The sequence below is a fragment of the Urocitellus parryii genome, chromosome 2 (assembly GCF_045843805.1).
Source record: "Urocitellus parryii isolate mUroPar1 chromosome 2, mUroPar1.hap1, whole genome shotgun sequence".
Lineage (NCBI taxonomy): Eukaryota > Metazoa > Chordata > Mammalia > Rodentia > Sciuridae > Urocitellus > Urocitellus parryii.
In genome coordinates, this window is record NC_135532.1 from 194,257,898 (window position 1) to 194,269,611 (window position 11,714).

Below are 11,714 nucleotides of genomic sequence, written 5' to 3' on the forward strand. Positions count from 1 at the left end.
ATTGCTCTATAGTATAGTTTAAAATCTGGACTCGTGATACCATCAGTTTCACTCTTCCTGCTTACAATTACTTTAGCTATTCTAGGTCTCTTATTTTTCCAGATGAATTTCATGATTGCTTTTTCTGTTTCTGCATGGAATGCCCTTGGGATTTTGATGGGAATTGCATTGAATCTGTAAAGTGCTTTTGGTAATATGGCCATTTTAATAATATTAATTCTACCTATCCATGAGCAAGGTAAATCTTTCCATCTTCTAAGGTCTTCTTCTGTTTCTTTCTTTAGGGTTCTGTAGTTTTCATTGTATAGATCTTTCACCTCTTTTGTTAGGTTGATTCCCAGGTATTTTATTTTATTTTTTTTTTGAGGATATTGTGAATGGGGCAGTTGTCTTCATTTCCATTTCAGAGAATTTGTCACTGATATACAGGAATGCCTTTGATTTGTGGGTATTGATTTTATATCCTGCCACTTTGCTGAATTCATTTACTAGTTCTAGAAGTTTCTTGGTTGAACTTTTTGGGTCTGCTCTGTATAGGATCATGTCAGCAAATAGTGCTAATTTAAGTTATTTTCCTATATTTATGCCTTTAATTTCTTTCGTCTAATTGCTCTGGCTAGTGTTTCAAGAACTATGTTGAATAGAAGTGGTGAGAGAGGGCATTTCTGTCTTGTTCCAGATTTTAGAGGGAATGCCTTCAATTTTTCTCCATTTAGAATGATGCTGGCCTGAGGCTTAGCATATATAGCTTTTACCATATTGAGGTAATTTCCTGTTATCCATAATTTTTCTAGTGTTTCGAACATAAAGGGATGCTGTATTTTGTCCAATGCTTTTTCTGCATCTATGAAGATTATCATATGGTTCTTATCTTTATTGATGTGGTGAATTACATTTATTGATTTCCGTATATTGAACCAGCCTTGCATCCTGGGGATGAATCCCACTTGGTCATGGTGCACTATCTTTTTGATATGTTTTTATATCCGATTTGCCAGAATTTTGTTGAGGATTTTTGCATCTATATTCATTAGGGATATTGGTCTGAAGTTTTCTTTCTTTGAGGTGTCTTTATCTGGTTTTGGAATCAGGGTGATGTTAGCCTCGTAGAATGAATTTGGAAGTACTCCCTCTTTTTCTATTTCCTGAAATAGATTGAAGAGTATTGGTATTAGTTCTTCTTTAAAGTTCTTAATACCATCATCTTATGGGGTAGAAATTTAAAATATGAATTTTTGACAGAGACAGGCAGTGGTTCACCACAACATGTGAAAAAGGCACAGAGATAAATACTGTAGTATAAAAGGTGTCAGTATTCTTATTTATCAATGTTCATCAAATTTTTGTCAAGTATAGAGTGGCAAGACTTGTTTGAAATTGGATAAATTTTCAGACTCAATTGTCATTATAGAATTTAATACACTTAGCTTGTGATGAAGCAACTAATAGCAATCTTTTAAATAAGATAACAGATTTTAAGTATCTGTGGAACACCTACAAAAAGATCATATGCTGGAGCAATTCGTGGGTATGTAGTGAAAATTATTAGCTGATACATAAAAAAATACATTTTAATGTTATACCATGTAATGGTTTAATATATGTATGCATTGTGTAGTGTTTAAATCAGGTCAACCATATATACCTACTGAAATATTTATCACTTCTTTAGAGTGAAATCATTCAGAATCTTTTCTTCTAGCATTTTGGAAGATGTAGTACTTTAGTGTTATCTGTAGTCACTCTACTTTGTAATAACACACCAGAACTTCTTGCTTCTAACTCTGACTTAGTGCCCATTGATCCACCCATTCATCTCTCATTCTACTGAAGCCAGAATTAGACTGGCAGTCAGTGTAGATAGGTAAATCGAATCAGGTTGGATCAAGGAGGCCAATTTTGAGTGAGTCCAGCAAGTTGGAAACTGTCCCCTCAGGGGACAGTTAATTTCTTCAGAGCCCTTCCTTCACCCTTATCAAGAAACTGCCCCTGCTCCCACCTGTTGCTGGGGTAACTTGTCCCAGAAATTGCCGCTCCCTACAGGGAGCTATAAGTTGTTGTTTTTTTTTTTTAAATCAAGAAATATTTATTGATCTTTTTATGAGAGCACAAAAATATAAGTAGTGATAAGAATGATTATTATGTAAATAGCATTGTGAGGATAGTCAGGCATTGCAGAATATATGTACATATAAATAAGAAGCAACTACAATCTAGAAGGTTGTGATAACTAGATTAAATACTAATAAAGATCAAAATCTAAAACATATCAAAGTAGTTTTTTAATTAAAAAAATTTATTTTATATGACAGCGGAATGCATTACATTTCTTATTACACATATAGAGCACAATTTTTCATATCTCTGCTTGTATACAAAGTATATTCACACCAATTTGTGTCTTCATGCATGTACTTTGGATAATAATGTCCATCACATTCCACCATCATTTCTAACCCCATGCCCCCTCCCTTCCCCTCCCACCCCTCTGCCCTATCTAGAGTTCTTCTATTCCTCCCATGCTCCATCTCCCTACCCCACTATGAATCAGCCTCCTTATATCAGAGAAAACATATGGCATTTGTTTTTTGGGATCGGCCAATTTCACATAGAATTATCTTCTCTCCCTCCATCCGTTTATCTGCAAATGCCATGGTTTTATTCTCTTTTATTGCTGAGTATATACACAATATTCCATTATGTATTTATGCTACATTTTTAATCCATTCATATATTGAAGTACCTCTAGGTTGGTTCCATAGTTTAGCTATTGTGAATTTTGCCGCTCTATAAACATACTGTAGTATGCTATTTTTAAATCCTTTGGGTATAGACCGAGGAGAGGGATAGGTGAATCAGATCGTGCACCACAATCAAGTGGGATATATCACAGGTATGCAAGGTTGGTTCAACATATGGAAATCAATAAATGTAATTCATCATCAATAGACTTACATATAAGAATCATATGATCACCTCAATCGATGTAGAGAAAGCATTTGACAAAATACAGCACCCCTTTTATGTTCAAAATACTAGAAAAATTAGGGATAACAGGAATGTATCTCAACATCATAAAGGCCATCTATGCTAAGCCCCAGGCCAACATCATTCTAAATGCAGAAAAATTGAAGGTATTCCCTCTAAAAACTGGAACAAGAGAGAGATGCCCTCTATTTAACATAGAAGTTCTTGAAACACTGGCCACAGCAATTAAATGAAAGAAATGAAAGAGATACACATAGGAAAAGAAGAACTCAAATTGGCACTATTTGCTGATGATAAGATTCTATACCTAGAAGACCCTAAAAGTTCCACCAGAAAACTTCTAGAACTAGTAAATGAATTCAGCTGAGTAGCAGGGTATAAAATCAACAACCATAAGTCAAAGGCATTTCCATGTATCAGTGACAAATCCTCAGAAAGGGAAATGAGGAAAACTACCCCATTTACAATAGGCTCAAAATAAATAAATAAATAAATAAACAAATAAATAAAAAACAAAATACTTGGGACTCAACAAAAGAGGTGAAAGATCTATATAATGAAAATTACAGAACCCTAAAGAAAGAAGTCAAAGAAGACCTTAGAAGATAGAAATATCTTCCTTGCTCTTAAATAGGCAGAATTAATATTATCAAAATGACCATACTTCAAAAAGTACTGTACAGATTTAATGCAATTCAGATCAAAATCCCAATGACATTCCTCACAGAAATAGAAAAAGCAATCGTGAAATTCATCTGGAAAAATAAGAGATCCAGAATAGCTAAAGGTTGTTAATTAATGTGTCCTGGGCTGCTCCATCCTGCCCTTCCTCCTTCATCCCACGTGTTTTCCCACCTTTTGGCCATCCCATTCCTGGGCCTAGTCACATACCAGGAAGGAGAGAGATAATGGGAAGAGAGCAGGAGAAGAAAGGATGCCTAGGACATTTAAAAAGGGCAGAACACCTCCCTTCTTGGGATACCAGGATACCAGCTATGGCTCCCTTCTCTTTTCCTGGAGAAGTCTTTGTTACTTACCCCTTTTAAAATAAACCCTGCTTGATATGCTTGCCTTGGCGTGCTTCTCTAATGTTCATTCTTCAATATTTTGGGGAGCAGAACTTGTTACCCCTAACCAGAGGTATCACTACCCTCCCTGGCCTCTAGTAACCAACATTTTACCCTCAACTTTCAGCAACTGTGGGTGTTAGGCTTTGAGAGGGAGGGTAAGAGGTGAGGAGGAGGCCCAGATATGTGGAGGAACTTTTTACAGAGCAACTCTGCTTTTACATGTTGTATGTAGTTTCTATGTTGAAGTTCTCCATACAATCTACTTTGAGATAATTGAATGGGTTTTGATTTTAAAAGTAAATAGGCTTATAAATAAATACATGATATGATGGCCACTGTGTTAAACTTCAAAGTAATCCACATTATTAAGTTCATTTCAATGAAACTAGATATTAATGAAAATATTTTAAAAGAAAATGTAATGACCACTACTCAATTTTTCCCAACTAACAACAGGGTTAAAGAGAATAATGAGAGTTATAATATAGCCTGTTTTGAAAAGAAATGAAAACACTGAGTCAAAAGCTATCAGCTAAGGATAGAATAATAATGAGAGGCAACTTTTGTCATGCTAGTTCTGCATCTCAGTATCTATTTACTAAATTCTCCCAAGAACTGTACGTAACAAATAACAATTCTAGATGCACTGAAGATAATTTATTGCATATAATAAATAGATCCTTAGGGAACTAGGATCTAATTCTCTTGGTAAACCCATGTTCCCATGTTGGGCAAGGCAGGCATGTCTTGTTATCAAAATGATAATCTCTGGCATTGATGAGGATCTGGATAGTTAAGCTTTCTGTTAGGTTGCTCGTGGGATGAATTGAAATTTCCTATCCAGAAAGTATCAGTCGGTATAAATTAAGACCTTATACCCTTTGCCTAATGGTATCACTCTTTATAATTGCTAGCGAGGAAAGAGATTTAGACAAGTGTGTGTGAACATAGACCTCAAAACAGTTTTTGTGATAGTAATTGCCTGATCTGTGAAAACTCCAAGATTGAAATCCACATTCCTCACACACAGCTTCAATAGATATATTTTTCCAGTCTTGTTTTTGTTCCTCTGCCCAAGGTATGTTTGTTTTCTGAAGTATTTTAAGATAAATTTCAGCAACATATCACTTCATAATTAATTTATATCTCTCCTACCACCAGCAGATGAATTTTGTATCATATCTACTATTGTGATACTTAAGAAAAATACCAATACTTTCTTTATGTTCAATCTAGATGAAGATTTCTCTCATATACCACAACTGAAATACATTGAGCCCAGGGGAGCTTAAATGCTGAGCCATGCCCCCAGCTCTTTTTTCTTTATCTTTTGAGACAGAGTCTTGCTAAGTTGCTTAGGGTCACAGTAAGTTGCTGAGGCTGGCTTTGAACTTATGATCCTCCTGCCTCAGCTTCCTGAGTCACTGGGATTACAGGTGTGTGCCACAATGCCTGGCCATCTTTGACTTACTAAATTTTCTGTGTCTATGAATTGCTTATCTGCTTCTGTAGTCCCAAGAGCGTAACAGAGTATGGTCCTTGAAGACTACTAATTTATATTTTCCCTCCCCATATATATGATTATCTCTTATTAGTTTTTGGTTTGTATTTTCATGTTTTTTGAAATCATAAGCAACAATATGTATTTATTTATCACCCCCCTTTTACTAAAATTATTATAAACATTATTCCTATAATAATTAATTTTATTTAAGTAAGTTGTTTTGATAATGGAGTCCCTTTCCTCTTTATGTGCCTTAAACAACATGTTTACCAAATAAAGCTCTAGATTATTTATTAATTCCTAGAAATTTATATATTATAAGACTAAGTACTAATGTTCTTTAAATATTATTTTCTATTGGTTCTGAATTTATGAAACTCTTGGTATACTCTAAAGCTTGTTCTTGAAAAGCACACCTAATCTAAATTAATATATGTTAATAGGAATTTCCCCTTAGAATCTTAATATGGTCATCAAGCTACCAGCATAAATTGAAGAAAGGTAATTTTCTTGTGCACAACAGAGGGGAATAATTATCTGGAGGAAAAAAAGAAAAATCATGAAGCACTGGGTTATATATCAGAAAGGACTATTGTCTTCTAACTTTCAAAGAGTATGGTGGTCCTCTGAGGAAATTCATAGGAATTTCCAGTCCTGGACTTGTGAATCTCTTTTTTGTTGACATGGTAAAGTCTTGAAACTTCATGTTTACAAACATGCTGCATTATAACCTTCATAAATTCTACATGATATGAACACTTTAAATAATTAAATAACATTATATGATGCAGAGTACTTACTTCTTCAAAGAGATGATATCCCAAATATTAACTGTTGTGTCAAGAGGAACATCTACTAGATGGGATAGAAATGACATCTGCCTCTGCCATATGGCACAGTTCTAGCTTTATATTATCCCTGTCTGCTGCATTGGCCAAGCATCTTGCTTCACTTCTTGGAGGGGCTAGGGATTGGCCCAAGTATAGACTATTCTCTTTACATATTGAAATCTTGAAAAGTGCAAGAAGACTCTCCATACTAAGGTGATTTATGTTGGTTCATTCTCTCTCAACCCCCTGGCCTTTTTCTGCACTGGAAACTAACCTAGGGCCTCATTCATGCTAAGCCAGCACTCTAACATGGAGCTAAATCCCTAGCCTTTAAGTTGAAACCATTTCCATTATGCATGAGAAAAAAATTATATTAAATTCAAAGACTCCACAGAGGTGACTAAGGTCTGCTGAAAAGTACACCACCAGTAGGTGATGAAAGAGATTGGGAATATTTAAAGGAGAATGGCATTTACGATATTTAGGTGAGGATGATTACATTAGAAAAGGAAAGGTTATTAGGTACGAGATAAACAACAGAGTTTGTTCGCTTGATGCAGTGACCTTAGTTAATGTTTGATCATCTGTGCCAAACATATATTTGCAGTTAATATTAAACCATGCATCACTCATCATTTTTGTTCCATATCTCCAACTAAATGCTGTTGGCTGGTAGCGTCTATGGACAAATAGAAGCTTGCATTTTCAAATGATGAATTTAAGCCTGTTATTAATAAAATACCTATTATAATGTTTGCTTTAGAAACATGTAGGTTATCCTTACTTGATAAACTTCAAATAATTGAGAAAATGTTGCTATATAATAATTTATGCTAAACAGGAAACATGTTCTTAAAATTTCATCAAAACTAAATGGAGTGGATTTTCTTATAGTGCTCATAAGCACATGTTGCTTTGGGAGTACATCCTTGAAGTTAGCAATGTGTACATTGTGATGAGAAATAAGAAAGAAATATGAGTTCATATGTTAACATTTAAAAAGCTTAATATCATTTTTCTAGGTAAAAAGCCTTCAATTTTTATTCATTTTGTGATTGGTAGTTCATACTTTTAACCAAGTAAATTTTTTTTGGCTTTTCATGTTCAAATTGTCCATTTTTCCTATATTAATATACTTAAATTTAAATCTGTCAGATCTGTTCTATGATTTGTATTTCACTGGTCATATCCCTGGACTTCACAACTCTCCTTAATCCTAAAATTCATGTGAACAACCTTTGCCTTGAATAATTATTAATGATTTTTTTGTGTCAGAATTGCTTTGACCAGTTGATTTAGAATAATTCAATTTGATTTGGAGAGTCCCTCACACACCACCTCACCTTTTTAACTTCAAAAATTGTTTCTAAAGTGCAGTTTAGAGGCTGGCAACATCAACGTCAGTGGGGTATTTGTTAGAAATTTAGATTATTAGGTTCTAACTCAGATATACCAAACCAAAATTTCTGGAAGGTGGGACCCTGTAATGTGTTTTAACCACCAGAGGTGATTCTGATGCTAAGGTTAGAAAGTTACAAAACTAGAAAATCTTGAGTGGATAGTTCTGTATTTGGTAGAGAAGTAAATGATTGTCACATTATTTTGGTTATTTTATGTTCTGCCCTCAGGCCTGCAAAGTGATACAAACTATTTACATTATGTACTTCATTAAATCAATTTTGTTTTGCCTACTCAAAATATAAATCAGATAGGATTGAAATGAAAAAAAGCTTTGCATAGTGGTTCTAGATGTATGCTTTTTAGATGTATTCTGATATGTCTTAGAACTGCTTATTATTAGCATTATTACCTTATGTTCAGTTTTATTCAATAAAATTCAGGAATAGTCACATGACTTATTTCGCCAGATGTACATTTCTCTGAAATATGCCTGTTAACTTATTATTTTACATTCTTAGATTTTATTTGAAAGTAAAATCAAGTTATGGGGGGAAAAACTGTCTATAACAGAATGTCAAGTAGTTTCGTCCATATATGCTTGCACACCTTTCTCTCACCTGCTGAAATCTTCAGCATGTTCTGCATTGCTTATGATCAATGGTGGAGTGGATTTTCTTTTAGCACAGGTGACAATGTTCTCAGTTCTGCTTTGAAAGCTAGGTTTAACAGGACCTATAGTGAGAGTCAACACATGAGTTTCCATGAAGAATAGAGGTGTGAAATGAAATTTCTGAAGATCATGTGGAGTTATAATGTAGAGTTACAAATAATCTACATGTGCTTTTGCAGTTTTAAATCACTGTAATATTATAATAGAAATTATAATATACAGATTATAAAAGGAAAATAAGACATAATGGAAGTACTTTTCTTCACACAAATATTAATAAGTGTTTTCTATAGATCTTGAAACTCAAATGATGGTACACTAAGGAACTGTTCCAAATGATACTCAAAACATTTTCAAGTTGCTGAAAAAACATATCATTGAAGTTTCTCTTTTAAAGTAACAAAATTTCTCTCTCTCTCTCTCTCTCCCTCCTCCCTCTCCCTCCCTCCCCCTCCCTCTCCCTCCCCCTTCCAACCCCCCTCTCTTTTTGTACTAGGGATTGAATGAAGGAGCCATTCTACCACTAACTACATCCTAAATCCTTTTTATTTTTTTTCTCTTTGTATAGGGTCTTGCTAAGTTACCAAACCTGATCTTGAACTTGAGATCCTCCTATCTCAATTTTCTTAGTAGTTGGGATTATAGGTGTGCACCATAATGCCCAGCTAACAAAAACTTATTACTAGGTCAATTTTTAATGGATACTCCATTTTAAATTTTAGTGTTTTGTTTGGTGTACTTTTTCTCAATGTAACCTTGGTTGAGAAATGACTTATTTTGAACACTAATTTCAGTTTTCTATTGAGGAGAACCTATACTATGAATGAAATGCTGTTTTAATGAATAAATTAACTAATGACTTTATTTATTTGCATGTTTAACCAAGAAAAGATCTGCTTGTATTAAGTTTATTAATTATATGAAGTGTTTAGCATAAACACTTCATAAAAAAAGACACTTTATAAACACTTCATAAAAAGACAGTACAATATATAGAGGGTTATAATGTCCAGATATTCTTGTTTCAAGCTTTTCATTTTATTTATTAATTTTTTTCTCTTACAAATTGATTAAACCCTGTTGGGGCAGAATAATGTTATGGCATACATAGCTAAGATGTATTTGAAATTTTAGTGGAAGGTATGTATAGTAACATTGATTCTGTTGGGTTGCTCCTAAAAGTATAGACCTTTAGACATTTTCAACTTGTCTTCATGCTGGAGAGCAAGGAAATGTATAGAAGGATCTTTATTTAAATATTGCTTCTTTTTCCCAGTTTATCCCCATTTGTCAGATTGACTTAGCTCAGGAATTGGAAGAGTTGGCTGTTAAGGAGGTAAACATGGGATGAATGAAAGGGTTTTCCTGATGCTTATATATCTCTTGGCTGAACATCTAATGTCAGTAACTATATGTTACAAGACTGCCTTTTTTAAAACAAAACAAAACAAAACTGTATTTTAGGCATAAGCAAATGGTGAGTGATGTAATAAGCATCTGGGTGTATACCACTCACCTTTAGCAATAAAATATGATAGATATTATTGAAGTTTCTTGTTTTCCCTTCCCTCTATCTGGAGAGAATCACTATTTCAAATTCCCATTTAAGTTTTAATATTTTTACTATATGTGCTTGTAAGCATTACTTTTGCATATTCCTTGAACATCATATAAATGATATTTTTGTTTCATTTTCAAGTTAACTTTTATGTCTTGGATGTTTGTATATTGATACATTCACTCTAATCCATTAATTTTGTACTATTGTGTAGCATCTTGTTTAATTATACTGTATAGTATTTACTCATTTTTGAGTGATTTAAATTTTGATTGCTTACAGTTTTTGTTATTACAAACAATTCTTCAGTGGATACTTTTGAATGATTTCTTGGGCACGTTTGTGTGAATTCTCTAGGTTATTACCTGGGAATAGAAATGTTGGCTCACAGGGTTAACATAATTTCAGCTTCAGTATATAATGCTAAATTGTTTTTCTCCATTTATACACTTAGCAGCAGTATTGTTTTATATCCTTTTCGGCTGCTTGATATTTTGGAACTAAGTTTTTGCCAATGTAATGAGTGAAAAATGACATTTAATTGTTGTTTTAGTTTTGATTTTCTGATTAAAAGTGAACATGAGTATTATTACATATGTTTATTGGTCATTCAAGTGTCCTTTTATCTGACTATATTCTTTTACCATTTTTCTATTGGTTTATTTTTTTCCCATTGATTTGTATTGTTTGTATACTTTGTATGCTATTTTTTTACAATGTGTTTACTCTGTTAATAGATTGTTTTGCTGATCTCTTTATCTATGAAAATATGCTTATAGTTTTAGCAAACTTATAAGTCTTTTCCTTAAAGTGTTATAGAGTTCTTTTGTGTCTCGATTTAAAAATTTTCCTTTTAAAATTGAATATTATAGTTGTATTTCTCAGTATTATCTTCTAAGCACTTTACAGTTTTATTCATCATATTTAAATATAATCCATGTTCAATAGTTTTCAGATATAAAAAAAAACGAAATGGATCCATATTTTATAATATGAGGATAACCAGCTGTCCCATCACCATTTATTCAATGATGTGTTCTTTGATCACTATTTTTTAATGCCAACTGTATTAAGTTTTCCTGTGGTTATGAATTTGTTATTGTTTATTTTGGCTTTCTTCTTGGATTGGGAGTCCAGCTTTTCTTCATCTTTTATAGTATGTAACCTTCTAACCTTCTTGGTTGAGGCATTTCTTTAGATTTTAACTGAACTGTATCATACTCTTTTGAATTTGGGTACATATGATTTCAATTGTTTATCTTTTTAAAATTTTTATATTAATTAATTTATTTTAATTAGGTATACATGACAGCAGAGTGCATTTTGATTCATTGTACACAATTGCAGCACAATTTTTCTATGGTTGTACACAATGTAGCATCACACCATATTTGCAGACATACCTGTATCTAGGGTAAGGATATCCATCTCATTCCACCATCTTTCCTGCCCTCATGTATTCTCTCTACTCTCCCTCCCCTTTGCCCAGTCAAAGTTTCTCCATTTTCCCCATGCCTCCTCCCTCCCTGGTATGGATCAGGATCCACTTATCAGAGAGAACATTTGGCCTTTGGTTTTTTGGGATTGGCTAACTTCACTTAGCATTATCTTCTCTAACTCTATCCATTTACTTGCAAATACAATACCTTGGCTGTATCTTATCTAATCACATATAATGCATTTCTTTTTGTTG

At 33.4% G+C, this 11,714-nt stretch overlaps 1 protein-coding gene and 1 pseudogene across 1 annotated transcript in view; one reads left to right on the forward strand and one right to left on the reverse strand.

Moving 5' to 3' along the window:
* LOC113190803 (large ribosomal subunit protein eL28 pseudogene) overlaps positions 1-11,449 on the reverse strand; it is a 28,202-nt pseudogene extending 16,753 nt beyond the window's left edge.
* Gbe1 (1,4-alpha-glucan branching enzyme 1) overlaps positions 1-11,714 on the forward strand; it is a 261,346-nt gene that overhangs the window by 73,635 nt on the left and 175,997 nt on the right. The window lies entirely within an intron of this gene.